We start from the raw sequence: 22200 nt of genomic DNA on the forward strand, positions 1-22200 counted from the left end.
GAAAATGCATCACCATCATATGACTGGGTTTGGGTTCGAGTCCAAAAAAGAGTCCTTATGTTGCTTGTGTGCTCGTTTTTATACGTGGTGATTTTGCTCTTCCGTTGGTTTTAGATCAACGAACCCAAACAAGGAAAAATGTGGGGAAAAGCCGGGGAGGAGTACGCCCTACAAACCCGGAGAGGGTGTAACTGAATCCTTGAACTCGATCAAGTTTAGCCAATGGGGAACGCTCTGCTTGCCTGTGTGGCAACTATATAGATGGCCGGATATAAAACAACCCGAGCAGTGGGAGATGCTACGAATCAAGAAGCCAAAACAAGTTCCAGCGCACTTAATGTATGTATCGAGGACTGTCCCTCGCGTGAGAAGGAACACACTTCTTTGCATCTTGTCTGACATCAAAAAGTATGAATAATTTCTCCCCCACCCTCCCCCCCCATCTTTTTGCCCCTGATGCGGACAGTTCAGGGGACAATTTGAGATTCTTGGTTAGCATATCTGCTTCCAACTCCTTTCTATGCCTGTGGTGAGATCTTTCTTTTACATCCGTCTTTATGGAGGCTCCTTCAAATCCTTTCTGCAGGAGACGCAATAGAAAAACCGAAGACCCAAAAAGCAAGCAAAGGCAGAGTAGTGTGCCCGACAACATAGTTGATATGGGGCTGCGTGCCTTCCAAATGTCCACAGCGTGGTTCAGAGTTTGGGAACGATGACAACCTTAGCCTGACAACAGCTAGGCCTCCTCCGGGATCTTGTGAGTCTTTAGCATATGAAAATCTCACTGGAAACTTCCCTTGGACTTTATGTCCCTCCCCAGTGTCACAGCCCCAGTGCTGCTCTTCCTGCCCATGGGTCTTATCCCCGAGCTTTAATAAAATCACGGTTTGGCACCAAAGACGTCTTCAAGAATTCTTTCTTGGCTGTCGGCTACGGACCCCACGAACCCCACCATCACGCCTGAAAACCTCATCCCCATAAGCACTCATGGGTCATACAGCTACTTTAACTCCTTTGGAGGTACCTGCCCACCCGGGCCCCTGCATCAAGACTGACATTTCTGCTAATAAAGATGCGTTTTGGAAAGACTATTCTGGAGCAGATAAGAGAAGCTTCTGGCATGTTTTCATGAGCCAGAGTGAGAAGGCATGAGATGTGTGAAAAACAGCGCGTGTGGGACTGCTTATGGAAGCAGACAGGAGCCGCTGTCTTCCTGTTCCCTTCTCTACGGGAGATACTCGCCGTCCCCAGAGTTTCAGAGCAGGGACTTGCTAAGCAGGCGGTCTGAAAAGGGAAGGCTGAAGACACCCTTCATGCACACCTGGACCCGGACTCTCCCGGCAAACAGGATTATCCTCTGTGTTTCCTAACGGGCGCCTGAGACCAGGAGGAATGCACATCGGGCTGTGAGCGCATTCCAGGTCCCCCCGCAAGACTCCCTCAGCCTGTTGCCGCAGGGAGGCTCGATTCTCTGTGTCCTCGTCCCCCTGAGCACGTCCTCACCCCGGAAGAGACACGGGGACTCCGGGCTTGGTGCAGGAGGTGGGATCGGCCCCTTGGCCTGCTTCTGCCTCCTTAAATGTCAGAAGCGGTGAGCACAGCATCATTTGCATGAGGCTTGCGGAAGGCAGCTCTCCAAGGCTCAGCCACAGAGACTTCGGAGGTGACGGGGGACCCCCCCCCCCACCCTCTCTGCTTTTAGACTGGGGGGAGGGAGAAGAAAAATATAAGCCAAGCGGATTTCTGGCAGACTCGACCAACGCAGGGTTAAATAAAAACAGTGGTGTTGGTGGAAAAGCCAGGGAAAGCACGCCGGCCCCAGCCCCTACTTCATGTTAATTACTCGGTATTTGCTGCAGCCTGAGAAAGACACATTTGTTATGCAGACAGCGTTCACAGTCAGGGGCTGATCAGGAATGGAGCGGTGGCAGGCCACAAAATGAATTAGCTCTCTGAATACCAAACTGGAAAACCGATTCGAACCGGAGCGTGTCACTCGGACTCCACCAGGGTTAAAATAGACTCCACACCCATAAGACCCTGCTTTGTGACCGCTGCTAATTGTGGGCTATTTTTAGGCACGGCCTTGAGAAAGGAAGGATCTGGGAGAGAGGGCAGCGGTGTGCCCAACAACGGGGCTCATTTACGACACTGGGGTTCACAGCCCTCTCTCCAAGCCCGTTTCCCATGCTCTGGAACGGCCTTTCTGTGCGACTCAATAATTTATTATTTACCCTCCTCATGAATGTGGGTGATTCCAGCTATTCCGAGCATGTGCTCTGCAGAGGGGATGAACGCAAAGCTTCACTGTGCCCAGAAAGGAAGCCAAAGGGCTCTGGGGACATTCCCTCCCTGCCCTTGGTGACACTGCCGATGAGTGCCAATGAGACACTGCCGAGAATCTGGTGTGCAAGAGGCAGCAAGCTCCAGGGCGCCTGGGTGGCTCAGTCGGTCAAGCCGCCGACTGCTGATTTGGGCTCAGGTCATGATCTCACGGTTGCATGAGTTCGAGTCCCGCGTCAGGATCTGTGCTGACAGTGTGGAGCCTGCTTGGGATTCTCTCTCTTTCTGTCCCTCCCCTGCTTTCTCTCTCTCTCTAAATAAGTAAATAAACTTTAAAATGATAGTTTAAAAAAAAAAGCAGTGAGCTCCAAGTTGCCGTGTAGGGCACAGCTCTCGTCAGATTCTGGTGGGTACCCACTGAGTCTGTTGGCCAAATATATGCATGCACACACACACACACACACACACACACGCACATACACCATAAGCCACTAGGAGGGAAGGAGGCATGTTGGCATGGCCCACTGCAGAAGTTTATTATTCTGCGGAAGATATTATAAATTCCTCAAAATTTTATAAGCCTGGCATTGCCACATATCCAGGTTATATAGATTCATCTTTCTCTCGAGACATGCCTATCCCTCCAAGAGGTTGTGGGTCACCGATCACAGTGTCCCGTTCTGTGATCCAGATATGACAACTTGGTGCCCTGTGGTCGTTTCCTTGAGATGGCCCTGCGTACGGCATTTTCCCCAAAATGCCATTTTTCCCCAATTTTGCAAGATAAAGGAATGGCTACACAACTAACCAAGGAAAAGTCCCCACAGCTCTGAATCCCCTCAAGGTTAAAGGCTACATTTATCTGGTATTTTTTGCAAGAACAGAAACTACATGTCACAGATGACCCCTACGTCTCTCTCCAGGGCCTGAGATGACTAATTCTCAATACATCAGAAAGTCCCATGGGAAATAATTCTTCTGGGGAAGTGGGCCTCACGTGGTGGATATTTTCTAACATCTGGGGATATTTTTGGTTTTCGAAACTGCTGGAGGTCGGGGGATTGGTACCGCTATCTAGGGGGTCGAGGCCAGGGATGCTATCAAACATGTTGCAATAGACAGGACACCCCAAAGGATCAGCTGGCCCGAAATGTGGGTGATGCCAACGTTGAGACACTGCGCTAGGAGTGGTTATTTCTGGATCCCTGACAGGTTGAGAGACAGTAGCTATGTGAGAGAGTAGCGCCTGCAGTTGGCAAAGCAGTGAGCAGAAACACTTAGGAAAGTCATTTTGCAAGGGACTTCGTTCTTCTGAATGTGCCACACTGGCTTCCCGGATCCCAGACAAGCCCATCAGGTCTGTACCACCTAAGGGAAGACACAGGGTTTGCAGAGTGTGACAAGTGTGCGGCTGACTCCTGGAATCACCCCGCCTGAAACAGCAGAAGTCCATGTCTGGGCCCCGGTCCATTTTAAAATCTGTCTCAGATTCCTGACAATACTGAGAAAATATGGCAGTGACCTCCACACCCTGGGCTTGGCCCTCCCCCGGCATATAGTCCTCTAAAACACAACAGCCAGTCTAGGAGCCCATGAACAGCAGCTCGGTCTACAAAAGTGTCATTGGAAAGAACCTTAATTAATAAATGTTCTCTGTGATATGTGACATGAGATCAGGCAAGCATTCTCAAAATACGAGATTTGGTTTGTTCACCAGGAAAATAGAGCTTATCCTACCAGATGAGGTGATTCTCGAAGACCCCTCTCCTGGGAGAAACCATATATGTGCATCATTCCTGAAAAGGGAGTCCTGACGTCCTTCACATATAACACGTCCCACGCCCCTCACTCAGCAAATTAGGGGAAGGGGGATTTTGCGAGCCCTGTGTTGTGCCAGCCCCGGGGAAGTAGGACAGTCTTATTAACCACCAGGCAATCATTTGGCAATGGACATGGGCGGAGAAGAAGGAGGGAACGCATGGGTCTCTTAGGTACGGAATGTTAGACATAGTTGCCGCTTTCCATTTAGGATTCAAGAGTGAACGGTCTCCGTTTTCATGCAACGTAGGTGCCCCAAGGCAAAGGCTTCACAAAGGCCTTCCCATAATCATCACCTACTGGCTGGTGCATGCACACTTTGTTCCATGGTGCTTGTGGCTTCTTATTCGTGGATTGTATTTGTGAGAGGGGTGCGTATGTCATTTGTGTTTTATGCCACGTATCTCCAAGATTGTAAGTTGGCTTAAGAGAAGATATGTATCCCAGAGGTCAGGGCTGGTCTCCTCCTGGAATCAGACTGCATTCCCGGGATGCTTCGGGAAACGGACTGATGACATTGGCGGGGCGGGGGTGGGGGGGGGGGTGGGGACGCAACTCTAGAGCATAACAGCCATTCTCAAATGGGAGGGAGCTCCCTGCTCATTTCGGTCGGTCCCACACATCCTGTCTCCACACATTCTGTCTCGCCCAGCACATAACAGTGGATGCTTTTCTTGAGTCTGACTTCAGCTTCCCGAGGTTATTCTGTAATCAGCAATAACAGAGGCTCCCTTCCTGACAGGTTGTGCGAGTGCTACTTTCTGTATTTTCTGTCCACGCACTGCCCCAGTTACCCTGACTTCTCGGCACATTGTTTTTGTTGGGTCAGTGCTTAATCTCCGCAGACCGCAGAGTGAAAATGAATGTACCATCTGTGTAGACATGCCTCTCATTTCCGACACTCTCACAAATCTCTGAGAATGTTCTCTGGGAGGGAACAGTAGCCTACACCACGATACGGATGCCAGGACGTGGAGGAAACACAGACACAAAGTCTGGGAAAGAACGAGACACAAAACCGAACGCCGCGGTGGTAACCTAGGGCAGTGGCGTCTTCACCAAACGGTGGCCAGGACAGGGAGTCTCCCCCCGACACTGAAATTTGCACGACTGCTGTGAATAAGTAAATGTAAATGCCTTCGCAGAGATGAATGTGATCGCACTGGCTGCCACCCTTTCTTCTACCAATCTGAACGTTTTGTCAAAGAGCAATTCATTATTTCTAGTTTGATTTGATTCAATCAGTGACGGCTGAAAAGCGTTTTTCTTAGACTCAATACTGGCTAATTTTAGGAACAGTTCTTTTTACACAAGTACCTGCTTAAATTACTAAATCATTACATTGCATTACCTGTGGTGTTATTTTCCTTCTCTTTTTCACATTCCTCTACTTGGCAAATGGTTCTTCACCTATGGGTGACAAAATTCATTACCGAATTTCCTATTACCCAGGGACGTATTTGCAACACCGTCCCAATTTCAATATTTGAGCATTCCTCTACAAATTATATTTCTTTCATTGATGTTTTCCATTTCCCTAGAAACTGACACTTCCTGAGCCTTTGCTGTATTACCTCCCTGGAGGGTGTTCTGATCTCACACACCTCTGGTAGGTTTGAAATTTCTTCCTGAGCAACCAATAGTCATTAGGTAACTTTACTGGCAAAAAAACTTCCCTTTCATTCCTTAATGTTATAAACTTGTGGGTTTTTTTTTTAATGTTTATTTATTTATTTTGAGAGAGAGGGAGAGAGAGAGAGAGAGACCGTGAGCAAGCATGAGCATGGGAGGGGCAGAGAGATAGGGAGAGAGAGAGAATCCCAAGCAGGCTCCCCGCTCTCAGCACAGAGCCCGATGCAGGACTTGATCCCACAAATCATAAGACCGTGACCTGAGCTGAAACCAAGAGTTGGATGCTCAACCAACTGAGCCACCCAGGTGCCCCATAACTTGTGTTGCTGTCTTAACTTGAAGCAAGAAATGGGCAACACGTCAAACTCTTCACTCATAATACGTTTCCATCACAACTCTCCCTGCGCCCCCACCAAATAAAAACTCCTAATAACTTTATAAGGGATATATCATGTATGTAAGGACAAACTGACCAGCGTCAGTTATAAATGGACGTTGGTCTATGGCAAAGCACTTGTAGGGCTCTGGTATCTTATCACCATCTCTGTCTCTCTTTCAATGGGGCTGTTCTACTTCAGAACAGATTCTCCATGATGTAATCACAATACACCTTATTCACGTTCATCTGGTGACATTCAGGGTCTTTCTCTGTAAATCTCATCCACCATTTAAGGTCTGAACCAAGACCCAACAACCTTCATGAATACTCAGGTCACTGCTCTCTCCCTTTCTAAGACACCATACCGTGTATGGTATTGTCTCTTCTTGGCTCATCTAACAGTCAACTCAATGCCATTTAACTTTTCATTCACTTCTTCAATACCCGTTCATCAATCATCTACTACATGCCCAACCAAAAAGGCTCGACCCCAGGCACATAGCAATAGGGAGACAGAGAGACTCAATGCCCAGCTCTTAGAGTTTAAAATCTTGAAGCAGAAACAGACATTAAACATAGACACACGCAAGGTATTTGTTTAAGACCATGAGTTGCACTTCAAGAAGACTAACGTACTAAATAAGACAGGGACGGGTCTTCTATAGACCACAGCTTGTCTGGGTGAAATTCCCAGCAGTGTCTCCAAAGAAAAAACAAAACAGAGAGGGGAAGAACTAAAGAAAAAGACACCATCTGGGTGAATCATTTCTATTACCGTGTGTAGATTGCTTGCAATAGCACCCACCCTTCTCTGGACAAAAGTCTTAGTGCAGATTTCAGATATTCCAAATGTTCTCTGATACCCTGAGCCTTTGCATTTGCAGACTTCCATGTAAGATGGGAGTGGACACTGCACTCTTTTGAAGGCCAGATTAAAGCATCTAGCGCTTTCTAAAAGTTGGGTGTTGCTCACACACTCATCTGGGCCACCTTTACTGCCTCTTATCTGTAGCCCACATTCAATACACCCACCTAATCCCTGAGACTTGCTCCTTAGGATCTTATAAAACACTCCCAGCACCTCCTAAATCATACCAGGTAAAAAAGATCGTTGTTATTATTCCTTTCAAAACCTATGTTTTTTTCTCAACTTCCTCTTCTGCACTGTGATGGAATACATTTCCAGCAGGTTCTCCGTTTCTGTCTTGAACATTCTCTCCCCACCTCACGCCCAGGTTGATTCACACCGGAAGATTCTAACAATAGCCTGTCAGTATGGCGCTGGTCAAATTTCACGTGGCTTACCTGCTTTATGGGACTTGATCTCGGTGGACGGACCTCAGAAATGATTCGATGGTGGCTCAAAAATCCGTTCGAGCATCAACCAACACGTAGTCAGAATCCTGGCTACCTAACATAAAACACAAGGTAAATCATGACAAGAGACAATAAAACTTGCTCCGGCCTCAAACGTTTATTGCTCAGACCTTGGGCTGGTTGCTGAATATAAGCAGAAACATCTAGGTGCCTGCCATGTGTAGCTGTGAGCATTGGTACAGACCATCTAGTGAGATGCATTGCATTTTGCCTCTTTCTCTGAGGTAGACACCCAGTGAGGAAACAGAAAGTCTGTGTCACTGTTCAAGAGAATGTCCCCATTTCTTGGTCTCTTATTATCCTATTGTGTTTTGCTTTTTGTGCTGTGGAATACTGTTCCTTACTTCTTAATTCTGTGGCATTAGTGCTGAGGCCACTTCAATGGCTACAACCACCCCCAAATTTACCACTTTGTTATCCTGATTATTTTGAATTGTAGCCATTTGAAAACCAGCAGGTGAAGGGACAGGCTTTCCCTGAACTTCCCTCATTTGCCTAAAGACACGTCCTCCAAAAGGAACGCAACTGTCATGGGCGCCCTCCTTGGGAGTGTCATCAACTGGGAAGATGGTCTCCTGTCACTGGAGAGGAGATTAGACCTCCAATTTACCCGCACACAAATTCGGTCAGAAATTGTCCTACCTCCACCTGGTTTTCCAGGGGCCCAGTCATCTTTCCTAAAATCATTTACTCTCCCTGCCTACATCCCCCTTCCCCTCCCCTATTCAGATCCTAAATTCTAAAGCCACCCCTCTGAGTTTTTTCCTGGGTATCCCCCATGTATACAGGAGATAGACCTGTTAATAAACTTCTGTGTGTTTTTCTCTTGCTAACCTGTCTTTTAATACAGGGGTCTCAGAAGAAAACTCTAAGTGGTAGAAGGAAAATTCTTTTTCCTGTGCTACAGAATCCTTCACGTAACTGCAGGTGATTATTTTTCCCTGCAACTCTTTTTACACAATTTCCTAGTGTTTATGGCATAATAACCTCGGACCAAAAATGAAAACATAATTTCGTATTTGATGAGGATGGCACAGAGTGGTCGTTAACGACTTTCGTTTAAATTGTCTTTGATACTTGATACGAATTGTCTTTGATGCTTGAATTTAATATATCCTCATGCTTAAGTTGTTTGTACTTACTTAAAAAATTTTTTTAACGCTTATTTATTTTTGAGACAGGGAGAGACAGAGCATGAACAGGGGAGGGTCAGAGAGAGGGAGACACAGAATCTGAAACAGGCTCCAGGCTCTGAGCTGTCAGCACAGAGCCCGACGCGGCGCTCGAACTCACGGACCGTGAGATCATGACCTGAGCCGAAGTCGGACGCTCAACCGACTGAGCCACCCAGGCGTCCCAATTGTTTGTACTTACTTCAGTCATTGGACTCAAGGATTATCTTTGCTGTTATCACCAAAATCTTGGGAAAAGCTATATTCATGAATCTTGAAGCAGACCAATGTTTTCTTAACACTTTGACTACACTTTGGGTTCTAAAGCCTGTGTTTTTTAGAGAAAATAAAACCTCATTTGGATGTAATTTCATTTTCTTAGTGTTACCTTACTTCATAACCAAAGAATCAACCTTTCATTCAATAACGTATTTGGTGAACACCAACTACGTATTGGTAGATGTTCCAAGTGCCGGCAGAGGGTGGTGACAAGGACAGGGAGTGTCACTGTCATGAAGCCTATTCATACAATAAGCAGATAGATATGTGAGCAAAATAATTCATGCCACCATGCTGCTTCATGTGATGGAGAATTTGAAGCAAAGAAATGGGATAGTCACAACGTCCCCCGGAGATTAAGAGTGATTCCAAGTTGGCTGGTGGAGGTGATATTCTCAACTTGTGGTTGGAGAAGGTTCCCCAGCACAGATAACACTCAGACCGTCCTCATGAAGACAGGGCAAGGCAGACACAGAGCCTGGGGATGAGGGCTTGTCACTTAATGGGGCAGAAGAAAAGCCTGCCAGTCAGAGGCCAGTGAGCAGAGAAGAGGGGAGGAAGAGAGGAGGCTCAAGAGGGGAGTAGGGAGCAGGGGCCACTCAGAGCCTTGGGATCTTGGGAACAAGTTTGCATGTTATCTTGGGCTGAATGCGAAGGCTTTGGATGGTGTTAAGCTGAGATGTGTTTCTGCCAAAAAATCACTCCGTCTGCAGTGTGAATATACAGTAGGAAGGGAAGTGTGAGGTGATGCGGCAAGAGACAGACTAGCACAATGTGTAGGAACTAGAGCTCCAGGCCATCTGGGCTAGAGTGGCAGTGGTAGCCAGGTAGAAAATAGATAGGGCCGGCAGCATCTAATAATAGATTGTATATGCAATATGCAGGGAGGAAAAGAATCAGGAGGTCTGGTGGGATTTTTGTGTATTTAACATAGATGGGTATATCTATGGAGAGATGATACATAGATAAATAGACGATAGGTAGGGAGATGATAAATAATTACTAATTTAGTAGGTAGGCAGATGATAGGTAAAGATAGATGATGCAGAGATTGATGACAGATGGATGGATACATAGATGATTGACAGATATGATGGGTCAATAGATAGATGATAGATATATAGATAGATACATAGATATGATGGATGGATGGATAGATAGATAGATAGATAGATAGATGGATAGGTATGATGGATGGATAGATCGATGATAGAAATGATAGACAGATGATAGATAGATAGATAGATAGATAGATAGATAGATAGATAGATATAATGGATGGATGGTTAGATACATGATAAAAATGATACATAGATGATAGACAGATGATAGATATGATAGCTAGATAGCTAGATAGATAGCTAGATAGATGATAGATAGATAGATAGATGATAGAGCTATCAGTAAGCAATTTGTTTCTTACTTTCTGGTATGTGGACAGAAAATTTTAAATGGTTCTCTCCATTTTCCAACAAAGTGACTGGAGATGATTATTGGTTTTTGTCATTTTGACTTGGTCCAGGTGAAGCTAGTCTCAGCTAAATAGCAAACTACACTCTGAGAAAGTGTATCATTACTCAAGAAAAGAAGTAAAAAGAAAAGCTTTACATTCAGAGTTCACCCCATCGGGATCCCCATTTCCACTGTGAAAGCCAGCTAACACCTGAATGCCTGAATGTGGACTGAACCTCATGGTCCTAAGAAAGCACATCTGTCCTGAAGAAGACTCACAGTCACATTGACCCACCATCTACAAAGGACAGACTTGTCCCAACATCCTACTGAATGAAAGGTAGGTCCCTCCTCTCCTCCCCTCTCCTCTCTTCTACCCTTCCTCCCTCCCTCCCTCCCTCTTCCCTCCCTCCCTCCCTTTTCTTCCTTCCCTCCTTTTTCCCTCCTTCCTTCCCTTCCTTCTCTCCCTCCTTTTCCTTCCTTCCTTCCTTCCTTCCTTCCTTCCTTCCTCCCTTCCTTCCTTCCTTCCTCCCTCCTTCCCTCCCTTCCCTTCCCTTCCCTTCCTTCTTTCTCTTCTTTTTTCATTTCCTTTTCTCTCTCTTCTTATTTATCTCCTTTTTCTTCTCTTTTATTCTTCCCTCTTCTTCCCTCTCCTTCTCCTTCTTATAGATATCTTTGGATTCTTCCAGAACGTAATATTAGATTTTCATGAGCTGGGGGTAAGGCACTGTGCTCCTAGCGGGATTTGACAGAGTGTGGTGTCTGGGGTTGGGTTCGGCAGGAAGCTGACTAAGAGGGTGATTCGCAAGCACAAAGTTTATCAAGATCAACACCTTGTACAGAAAGGCAAGCAAGCAAGACTGCACACAGAAAGAAGGGAAGGCCATGGTATATGGGCTGCTTCTAGAAGCTGGAAAGTCAAGGACACGATTCCTCCTCATGCCTGCAGAAAAAACCACAATCCTGTCAACACTGTGCAGGGGATACCTGCATCAGACTTCTGACCTCCAGAACAGTAAGATAGTAAATTGATGTCATTTAGCCACTAAGAGTGTGATAATTTGTCATAGGAGTGACAGGAAACTCCTACATCTAGTAAAATGTTAATGGTAGAACCTGTGTGACAGGCACATCGCTGTTCGATGAAAAAATCGTTCAAATTGTTTGTATGTTTTAAAACTTTCATTATTACATGAATATATTATTGAAAATAAGAAAAACATAGTAGATTGCCATAGTAGCTACTTTGGAATCCATTCTGTGGGAAGAGAAGGATCTGACTTTAGAATCAAATAGGGGATTGGGGAGACTGGGGAGGGGGTCAGACAAGTGGGGGCTGCAGGCAGGCAAGTTGGGGTTTTTCTGAAACATGTATTCAGACGAAGGTCTCAGCTTACCCAGTTCTGCATACCCCCTCAGAAACAAGAAACCTGAAAGCTAATCAGTGTCTCCCTCCAGACTAAGGATTCCTTATTCATTGAGTTTTTTAAAGGTTTTATTTATTTATTTTGAGAGTGAGAGAGAGAGAAAGAGAGAGCAAGGGAGGGGCAGAGACAGAGGGAGAGAGAGAATCCCAGGCAGGCTCCTCAATGTCAGTGCAGAGCCTGATGCAAGGCTCAGACCCATGAATTGTGACATCATGACCTGAGCCGAAACCAAGAGCTTGATGCTCAACTGACTCAGCCGCCCAGGCACTCTCAAGGGTTATTTATTCATTCTTGAGCAGGTTGTTTAATCCAGAGCAGGTGTGTAATTGTCCATCCTCAGGAGACTCACAGGATGGTATCTCCCAGACATCCAATCCTGTTCAAGAGGATTTCTGGTGGACCTCACTTCTTCCATCTCAGCTACATTTCTTGGATCGGATCTAGGCTCATGTAGGGAAGCTTCTTTGGTCTGTCCCTTCATTTGCTCTTGAGGAGAGCTCCAGCTCCATTGTCCCGGATGTCTGAAAACTGTCACACCATCTCCAGAAATCAAAGAGTCCCACTGGACACCAGGACGACCACATCCAAGAACCCAGACACATGGATCTTCTTTTACTCGTTTGTTAACGAAGCCCTCTCATGTTCTAGGCACTCTTCTTGGTTTGTATTATTTAGGTATTGCTGTGTGACAAATCATCCCCAAACACAGCCCTGAAAACAGCAAATGCTGATTATCTCACAGCTTGTGTGGGTGTATCTCACAGGTGTGGGGTGGCTGGGCATCTGATGGGGTTGCAGCCCATGTGTCGGCAGGGTTGCCGTCCCATCTGTGGCTCACTCATGTGGCTGTGAGTAAGCTTTGGTCTCTTGTTTCATGGTGCTCTCTGTCTCTCCACAAGCTTTCCTCACAATATGGTGGCTGACTTCCCCCCGGTGCAGGTGCGCACACAGTCGATAATGTTGCAGGACAAGAACCTCCTACAGGGGTGGGAACCTGACCCTGTAGCTTAGGGAACCTGACCTGAATACTTACAATGGGCAGTCAGCCGGTCTGATCTTTCCTCTCGAGGAAGACATTATCTTTACCAATAAATTAATGGGGAGTAAGTAAACCGGCTACTTGCTTGAAGGGAAGACACTATCTGTCTTCGAAGGCTGTTCGCTACACAGACATCCTTGGAAAGACAGTCCACAAGGAAGGCCGCCAATTCCTCTGCTTGTAACACATGCAGAAATGCAAGAAATTCAAGAATCACGTCTCCACATCTTTTTGGTATGTCTTGGGTAAATAATAAAATTATTTAGGGGTATATAATAGTGCCTTTACTATGTCAAAAACTGAGCCATAATGACTCTCAGTCCTCAGGGAAAATAGGGTGAGAAACTCCCCCAAAGGGTTAGTCTCCTTCCCGGAAATGAGACCTTTGCTATACACACCGTCATGTTTCACTGCTGCTTTTGAGCTCCCCGGGGCAATCCTAAAAGAAAATTGATCTTCGGACAACTCCGGGGCTTTCAAGTGTGAGTCATCCTGACCATGTGAATTGGGAAGTTAACTGCTACCACAACCTCCCTGAAAAGAAGTGAAGTACAGTGATTCAACATCATCAGCAATCCCAAACCAAGGTCGCGTTCATTGAGCAAGTGTGGGCCTTCTGGACCATAAGGAGGCCCTGAATGGAAGGTCATTATACTGTCAAACGTGACACCTTTTATACCCTTAGAGATGCCCAAGGGGTAAAAACTGACAATAGTTTGTTTTAATCAGGTTCAGTGCGTGTGTGTGTGCACGGGCGCGTATGCACGTGTGTTTATGAGCAAGTCCTTATCATCAAGTCCCTTCATTATGAGGGATATTTGGGACATAAGTTATTACATAAGGACAGTCAAATTGTGGGTCAGAAAGAATAAGTAAAAGGAAAGATCAAACATTTCGTGACCAATATGGTAAAACATCTTAATGTGCTTTTAATTCTTCTCCTCAGCGAGTTTCCACAAATTGCCTCAACATCTCTACTTACGGCAGACAGAATCGAGTAGAGAAGTCACTGAAAAACAAGTTCTATGTTGTAGTTTTTATCTGCGTGAATCACTGGAGCATCCACCTATTCTCGGATGATACACTCATGTGTGTGCTTGTAACCTAAAACAGAATGAAATGGAGAGATGGAGAGATGGGGATGGCGGGAGAGAAAGAAAAGACTGTAAGGAAGGACGGGAAGCCATGTGACTCAACCATTCTTAACATTCACCTCAGCTGACTTTCCTGGATCAACGTACAGATGTTATGACGGGTGAGACGCGGCCAGTAGAAAGGAAGTGTTTATCCAGATTGTTGGACCTGTTCACTGCATAGCCCTATTGGGTACATCGCAGATGGTATCATCTCTGGTGCCTTTGACAAAAACAGTCTGCACTCTTTTGCTTTAGGGAAATCATGTTCAACCTCAATTAACTATGGAGGAGGGGAAAAAACCTAATTACTAAGTTTTAAAAAGAACTTAGCTACAACAAAGCACTTCATCACTTAAGAGACTGATCTTAGAGTAATGCTGAAGGGAATCTGAGTGCCCCCGTTCATAACTGTGGTCGTGGTGGCACAGTGCATTGCACATATTGGTGGTGAGGGTGGCACATTATAAAAGGAAGTCACTGGAGACCACGAGCTGCTGAAAATTTGAGTAAGAATGATGTGTCTTTGGCTGCAGACAGAGAACTGGCACGACGAGCTCTTACTCACTGCTGTAGCTGCAGTCAAGTGGGCTGTAATGATCCCTGCCCTGTGCTAGGCACACCCTGACATAATCCTCTACTGCAGTGCACCAGGATGGGTTTGTGTGACCAATAGAACTCTACTGTTGTGCAGGAACGGTATATGCCTCCCACCCAGTTAGGTCGTAAAATACATTCTGGCTTCTATCTCGCTGTCTTGGCTCACTCATTCCGAAGAAAGCCAGTAGCCCGCCTTCTTGTAAGCACATTCAAGCAACCCAGTGGAGTAGGCTGAGTAGTCCGTCGCAAGGAATGGACACATGCAGCTAACAGGCTTGAGGCAAACCATCCTGCACACAGATCTTCCAGCCCCAGTCAAGCCTACAGACGCCTGCAGGCCAGCTGACATTATGAGATAACCTGAGCCACGAATACCCAGCTCAGCCACTGCAGGATTTCTGAGCCACAGAAGCTGCGAGGACATGAACGTGTGCTACTGTAAGAGACTACATTTGGTGTATATTTTATTGTGAGACGGCATTAGACGACTAAGGAATATAATCACCCACACCATCCTGCGCTGTGGGAACAAAATCAAAACATCGAGACTATGGCTGGAATGAGAAGTATTCAGTACAGAAACTTTGGACGCTGTTTGACATCGGTGTGCAATGACACAAATGTCAATGACCTCGATAGTCAGAGATTAGTGTGATAAATATTATTCACGGGTAACTCATCAGTTGCCATGATCTCATTCTGGCAAATATTATAGTCAATGTATTAAAATGCAGGATCTTTCAAAAAAATTTCTTAATGTTTATTGTATTTTTGAGAGAGGGAGAGAGACAGAGCCTGAGAGGGGGAGGAGCAGAGAGAGAGACAGGGGGAGACACAGAATCCAAAACAGGCTCCAGGCTCTGAGCCGTCAGCACGGAGCCTGACGTGGGGCTCGAACTCACGAATCAGGAGATCATGACCTGAGCCTGAGTTGGACGCTTAACCGACTGAGCCACCCAGGCGCCCGTAAGATGCAGGATCTTTCTAGATGATCATATTGAAGTATAAAATAGTTTTATTTTTTTCACCCATGTTCACATTTGAGAAAAAGATATAATTAATCAGATTTATGCTTGAGCTACACATGCTTATTCTAAGGTCCTCAAGGGGTGAAAACTGCAAAAAAAAAAAAAAGCGAGTAAAATTCAGGGAAAGAAAGGTAATTAAGGGGGAAATGATGCCTCACAAGTATTAAATCATGTTTTAAGCTATAGTAATTAAAATACAGTTGACTCATAAACAACATGGGTCTGAATTGCATAGGTCCACTTGTGAGTTTTTTCAATAAATAACTGACTCAATAAATATTTGTATACAATATGTAATATACAAATATATTTGTATACAATATGTAATATACAAATATATTTGTATACCGTATTTGTATACAAATAATACACAAATAGAATAATGCAAATAATAACACAAGTAATATATATTGAATGTATCAATAAATATAGAATAAATATTTACAGTACTGTAAGTGTATTTTCTCTTCCTTATGATTTTTTAATCACATTTTCTCTTCCCTTATTTTACTGTAAGAATATAGTATGTAATAATATAACATACAAACTATGCGTCGATCGACTGTTTATATTATTGTTAAGGCTTCCAGTCAACAGTAGGCTATTAGTGGTTGACCAAAGTTTTACGTGGATTTTTGACTGTGTGGGGGGTCGGCGCCCCCAACCCCCTGTCTCCTTGAAGGGTCAACTGTAGTTTGGTTCTGACTCACAGGATATGACAAGAATACTTAGGAAACGATAGTTGACAGCAATAAAAGTTTAGGTATAATTTAAATGTCCACTGGTAGAAAAGTGATTAAATGAACTATGCTATACCTTCTCAATAAAATTCATGTAAGCATTTAATTTTAATTTTTTTTTCAACGTTTATTTATTTTTGGGACAGAGAGAGACAGAGCATGAACGGGGGAGGGGCAGAGAGAGAGGGAGACACAGAATCGGAAACAGGCTCCAGGCTCTGAGCCATCAGCCCAGCGCCCGACGCGGGGCTCGAACTCACGGACCGCGAGATCGTGACCTGGCTGAAGTCGGACGCTTCACCGACTGCGCCACCCAGGCGCCCCTCATGTAAGCATTTAAAAGGATGAATCATCTCAGTATAATTATGGATCCGTCTTCCAGTGACTTTATGTGGCTAAAATAAGAGGTAAAACAGGTGACCTAGAGATGCTACACGTGATGACTGCCACACTTCACCCTTGTTCCTGCAAAAACAGTCCCGAGATTCACAGTGACAAATCTTTCCTATGACATTTGATTCTAAAGTGACCTGAAGGATTTAGTTGAAGTGTGGGCTCCTGAGGTAATTCTTTCAGGGGTTGGGACAGACTGAACTCGTTGTGGAAGAATTCAAAATGAACGTGGCTAAATGTGCGAAAAAATACAGTATTTTCAGACATAATGACCTCTAGATATTTGAAATGTGGTTTGAAGATGTTCATAAAGTCTTCATTTTTATATATTCAAATAGAACGCTAAACCCAAAGATCAGTAGCATATTTGGCTGTGAAATCAGTCTTGGGACGAACAGGGCATATTTTTTAAAAAAATGGCCTTTTTTAAAAAAATGCCTAGGGAGGAAAGAAATAGAAATATACATTCATTAAAAAAAAATGTATCCCTATTCCTTCAAAGTTCAAGACTGTTAAGTACTGGGCTGTAAAACTCTGATCCCCTAAATGTTTATAGAGCATCTATTAATATGGCTTTAGTTATAACTTTTTTCCCCCTTGTAATTAGTTTCTCAATAAAGACAAAATAAGGGGGCCCGGGTGGCTCAGTTGGTTAAGCGTCCGAATGTGGATTCGTCTCAGGTTATGATCTCATGGCTGGTGAGTTCAAACCTGGCACTGGGCTGTATGCTGACAGCACGGAGCCTGCTTGGGATTGTCTCTCTCCTTCTCTCTCTACCCCTACCCCACTCACGCGCAAGGTCTTTCTCTCTCAAAGTAAGTAAACATTAAAAAAAAAAATGGATACCGAATTAGAGAGTGCTATACAGAAGACGTAAGGTTGTGTTGGCAGAAATCTGTGAAGCCCAGAGAGAGCTACTTAATTAAAAAGTTGCACCACGATCCATCAGAATACAATACGAAGAATTACATTTTACAAAATCACAGAACGGTTCTGGCATCTGAAACAGCGAGGACTGATTAAATTTTCCTCTTTCAGATTCTACTGTAAATCCAGACTTAGAAACAGTCCTCCTTACTCTGCCTTTCAAAGTATTGAATAAGGAACTTCAAACTTCTATTATTTTCCCAACGCTACGAAATCGCAGTAAATCTGTATTCCCTCTTATCTTTAATGGAAGAGACATCTCAGTTCTCCGTAGAGGGAAAAGTAAATGACAATAGTCACCACAAGCAACAATTCTTGTATCAGTTGTTTTGCATAAAAATTATTCTGTTTAAACCCTGGCTCTCAGGTGTCAGGGAGAAAGACTAGTCCCTGCAAACTCTTGGAAAAAGTTACTTCTTTACTGCGAAATGTTTCAGCTCTCAGTAGGATAGGACCCCCCACCCCCACCCCGCCCCGCCCACCAGCTTCCCACCACTTAAACTTGATTTTCCACTATTAGGTGAAGGATGCTCAGAGAACATCACATTAATTTCGGCGGACAGTAAATTTTATCTAATTCAGCAAGCAAGCCTGTGTTAATTAGGCCTCCCAGGACGAGTGATGGCAAGGCAGCTTCTGTTACTGATCGATAAGCTCACCTCTAGCAGCTCAGGTGGACGGTTACTGGGGCTTCCGAGTAAGAAAGAGGATCCCATTCTTGCGAGGCAGCTCTAGGCGCCTACCAGCGCGACAAGCGGGCTGGCTGCGTACAAGTAACATCGCCCCCTCCTCCTGTCCATCTGTCCCGGCGGAGGTCAGAACTGCCCGGGGGGAAGCACGTTCCCTGCAGTCGCCTGAGGCGGCTCAACGCCTTCCAGCCTTGAGCCTGATGGATGGGGACGTCAACGTGCTGACACAGCCAGCACAGATGTGCTGTTTGATCCCAGGGACGCGAGCCTTCTTTGATGAGAAGGCAGGAGCATCAGTACACGCAGCCTCATTTCCTGTAATCCTGGTCTGCAGTCACTTACAGGCAACAGGGTATTAAGAGCCCGCAAGGCAGTGTGTCCCTCCTGGTGGCCTTTGTCAGCAGAGAGCCCGACGCATGAGTGTCTTTGGGGCGAAAGACACCACCCTGGCCAAGGGTGTGAGTGTTCAGGCCTCTATCAGGTGGGAGACGCGGAATCTCCTGGAAGACCGTTGGGCCTTCACGGCTGACATTTCTGTATGGAAACGGCACAAAGGAAAGGACACATGCTTCGGTGACACAGGACAATGAGGAGCACGCTTAGAAAAGGTGCCGTGAGGGGGGTGCGGAGGGAAAAAGGCCGATGCTGACGGGCTGAAAGCATCGCTTATTTCCGTGGCTTTTGCCAAACGGGAAAAGAGATGTGGCCGTCCGTCACATGCTTCACGACAGGCGACCTTCTGTGTCAGGTCTGAGTTGTTTTCCGGACATGGGCATTCTGGGTCTCCCCACTGGACCTCTCTTCCGTAAAGGAAGAAACCCTGGTCCGAACAATCACCCATCGTAGGTTAATATGCGTCTCTTCCTCGTTGATCTCAATATCCAGAAGCACTTTCTGTGCGATGAATTAAATCCTGGCAGCAGGTGACCATGCGTGTTTCCCGGGGGCACGTTGGGTTTCCAAGTGAGAGATTTGCAAACACTTGCAGGTCTTCCGTAGGAGGGCGTGACACGGGAAGGAAAAAAATGCAGGAGGAATGGAAACATTTAAGGTGAGTGGAGGCAACAGGATTTTGCTAATACAACATTTTGCTTTCCCTCAGACTCTTACGATGAAGAAAGACCACAATGGGTTCTTCAAGCACGGTTCGTATCTGTGTTGGTGCGTAACACCTTCAATAATAATATCGCCCTCGGTAATAATGCAGATGAGCCCGTGCTTCATGTGTTTGCATTTACGAAGCACCTTGGCTTCCGTATTCTCACTCAAGCCCCCACAGGGATCATGCGAGGAAGGCAAACTATCGAACCCATTTCACAGACGGGAAACTAAAGGTCACAGAGCATGCATGGGTGGCCCCAGCCTCCTCCAGCCACTACCAGGTCCAAGCTGAGGTTCACGCCTTCTACCCCTATTGGGCTTTACTACCCTCTTCTGTAAAGGGAGCATCTTAATGCCAGCCAGTGGTGGAAGGACTAGTATCCCGTTTCACAGATGGGGAAACTGAGCCATGGAGCATTTAAGTAAATTACTGAGGGCTATGTAGGGGTGTGACACGGGCAGTCTGGCTCCAGATTCTATGCCCTTAGTCTCCACACTAGACTGGGTGACAGCAGCTCATACAGGAGGGACAATGTCAGGAGGGTACAGTCAGTGGGAAATGGTGGCACCACCAGAGGGGGGAGCCCCGAGCTGAACGTGGAGCCATGAAACAGCATCTAAGGCGGGGATGAGACCTTTGCCTTTCATCCGTCAGTCAAAGGACAAGCAAACCCATTCAGTATTCTTGACCTGAGTCAGAATCTACCTTTCAACCCAAAGAATGATGCAGCAAGAAATAGTCCACCAATAAAGAGACATAGATTAGGAGAGGGAACGGGTCAACAAGACATGTCTATCTTCTCATGGTGGGAATCTTCAGAGAAAAGAAGTGGAATATCTACAGAAAGGCAAAAGCAAAGATGAAATACATTTTCGAGTTTTTAGGCAATAAAATACATCACACCCAGCAACCTCATCACTCGTAGAACATGTGCTTTGCACAGAAGCCACTGTAACCACAAAAGAGAGACAGGCAGCGACTGCAGAAGGGAAATTGTGGCCCCTTCTGAAAGACTGCCTCATGGGAATGCAACCTTATCGCAAATTTCTCTCTTATGAACATGATAATTCCTAAACTTTTGATAAGAGATTTACATATCTCGGAGCTTGACGCATTTCTTCACTGCTGAAGGAAATGGTACAACCCTATTTTACACCGCTGAGAAATTTATAATGGTAGCAGATAAGAAAAATAGGCCAGAGTGTCTGAAACACACAGATTAACGGTCTGCATCGATCAATTCGCCAGATAATTGCACAACCGTTCCTGTCACTCTGTACAGGAATGGCTTCAAGGTAAATAATATTGATGCTTTCTCTTTTGTGATATTTTAATTATATTCGCAAGACTTATAGTCACAGGCCAACATATGGTAATTTAATTCGGGAGAATGCTTTCGTTATTTCAGTATTAAAATTAATATATTTCGTTGATGAGTTTGATGTTCTCTGCAGTAGATGCAGCGTGAAACTTTAGAAAAGTGTTTGAGATGATGTGATTGCAAAGGTTCCAGAGTTAATGGCATATAAGAGAAAAGAGTGTGGGGCATCTGTATGAACTGTATACATACAGACATCAGGCACAAGAGTATATAGGTATTTACACTGCCGTCAGCAATTGGTGAAGAATTCAGGCCATCGGATGTTTCTCACTCTGCTCTGAGTTTGTACATCTGACCAAAGTTCCCTCAGAGCTGGAAAGATCCCAGGCAAGGGATCCCGCTGGACCCAACAAATGTGGTTGTAGTCTCTATTGTTGTTTGATGTCCTAGAGAAGATAGTTAAGTTCACAGGGGCAGGATTGCCTTCCTTCAAGGACCCTGGGATGTTTTGCGCATTCCTCTATGTACAAATAGCAGTAGCATCCACTCAGTTGTGAGAATGAACATCTCCAGCTGTTTCCAAGTGCTCCCTGAGCAGGGTGGGAGTGAGGCTGAAGTGACCCCTGGTTGACAACCACTGATTTAATTCAACCAACGTTTCATGGGCTGTGTTGGATGCCAAGTAGACATCGCAGAACCAAAGAGACTTTCTACCCGTCCACATCATCCAAAGAGAGGTGGTGGAAGGGGAGAGGCATCCGACCAAATGACCAGAGAGGTATTCATGAATCACAATTTACCATAAGGTCTGTGGACAGAAGTCTGGGGCAGTGGGAGGAAAATTTGAGAAGGATCTAATGGATGAAGGAGAAACGAGGGAAGAGCTTTCCAATGAAAGGACAGTTGGTTGTTGGAGACGTAATAGAAGTTTCTGGAGAAGATGAGGTGAAGGGCACCCAGACCGGGAGGCAGCATGTTGAGTCCTGAGGGCAGCAAGTCACAAGCACGGGTAACGGGAGGGCCAGGGGGCATGACGTCCAGAGAGCAAAGGGAAGGAAAGTCAGGAGCCACGTTTTGCACAGCAAAAGAGGGCACGGCATGAATTTGGTAGTGCATTCTAAGGTCAGTGCTCAGCCAGAGGTGACGTTTGAGTTGAAGAATTTCATCATCGACCGGTCCCTTTCACTGGTCATTGGGAGGCTGAGTGTAGCATGGACTGTAGCGTCGGCCCCAAAGGGAAGGTGGCTGCAGCAAAGCCAGTGAGACAAGGTGGTGCTTTGTCCTACCGTAGACGATCTGGAGATGCTGCCCGTGTGGCCACCTCCTCTCGGGGGTGTGGACGGCTTCCCCAGCACCCCCGTGCCCTGCCTGTGTGTGTTCTTCATGGCACTTAGGATTCATAACGTGC

General features: G+C 45.6%; 1 long non-coding RNA gene across 1 annotated transcript in view; it reads right to left on the reverse strand.

Annotated features, from left to right (window-relative positions):
- LOC123594066 overlaps positions 1-22200 on the reverse strand; it is a 491068-nt gene that overhangs the window by 368637 nt on the left and 100231 nt on the right. Inside the window, exon 2 of the long non-coding RNA XR_006710656.1 lies at positions 7418-7523. This is a non-coding gene — a long non-coding RNA (uncharacterized LOC123594066). The remainder of the gene's footprint in view (positions 1-7417; positions 7524-22200) is intronic.

The sequence above is a fragment of the Leopardus geoffroyi genome, chromosome X (assembly GCF_018350155.1).
Source record: "Leopardus geoffroyi isolate Oge1 chromosome X, O.geoffroyi_Oge1_pat1.0, whole genome shotgun sequence".
Classification (NCBI taxonomy): Eukaryota; Metazoa; Chordata; class Mammalia; order Carnivora; family Felidae; genus Leopardus; species Leopardus geoffroyi.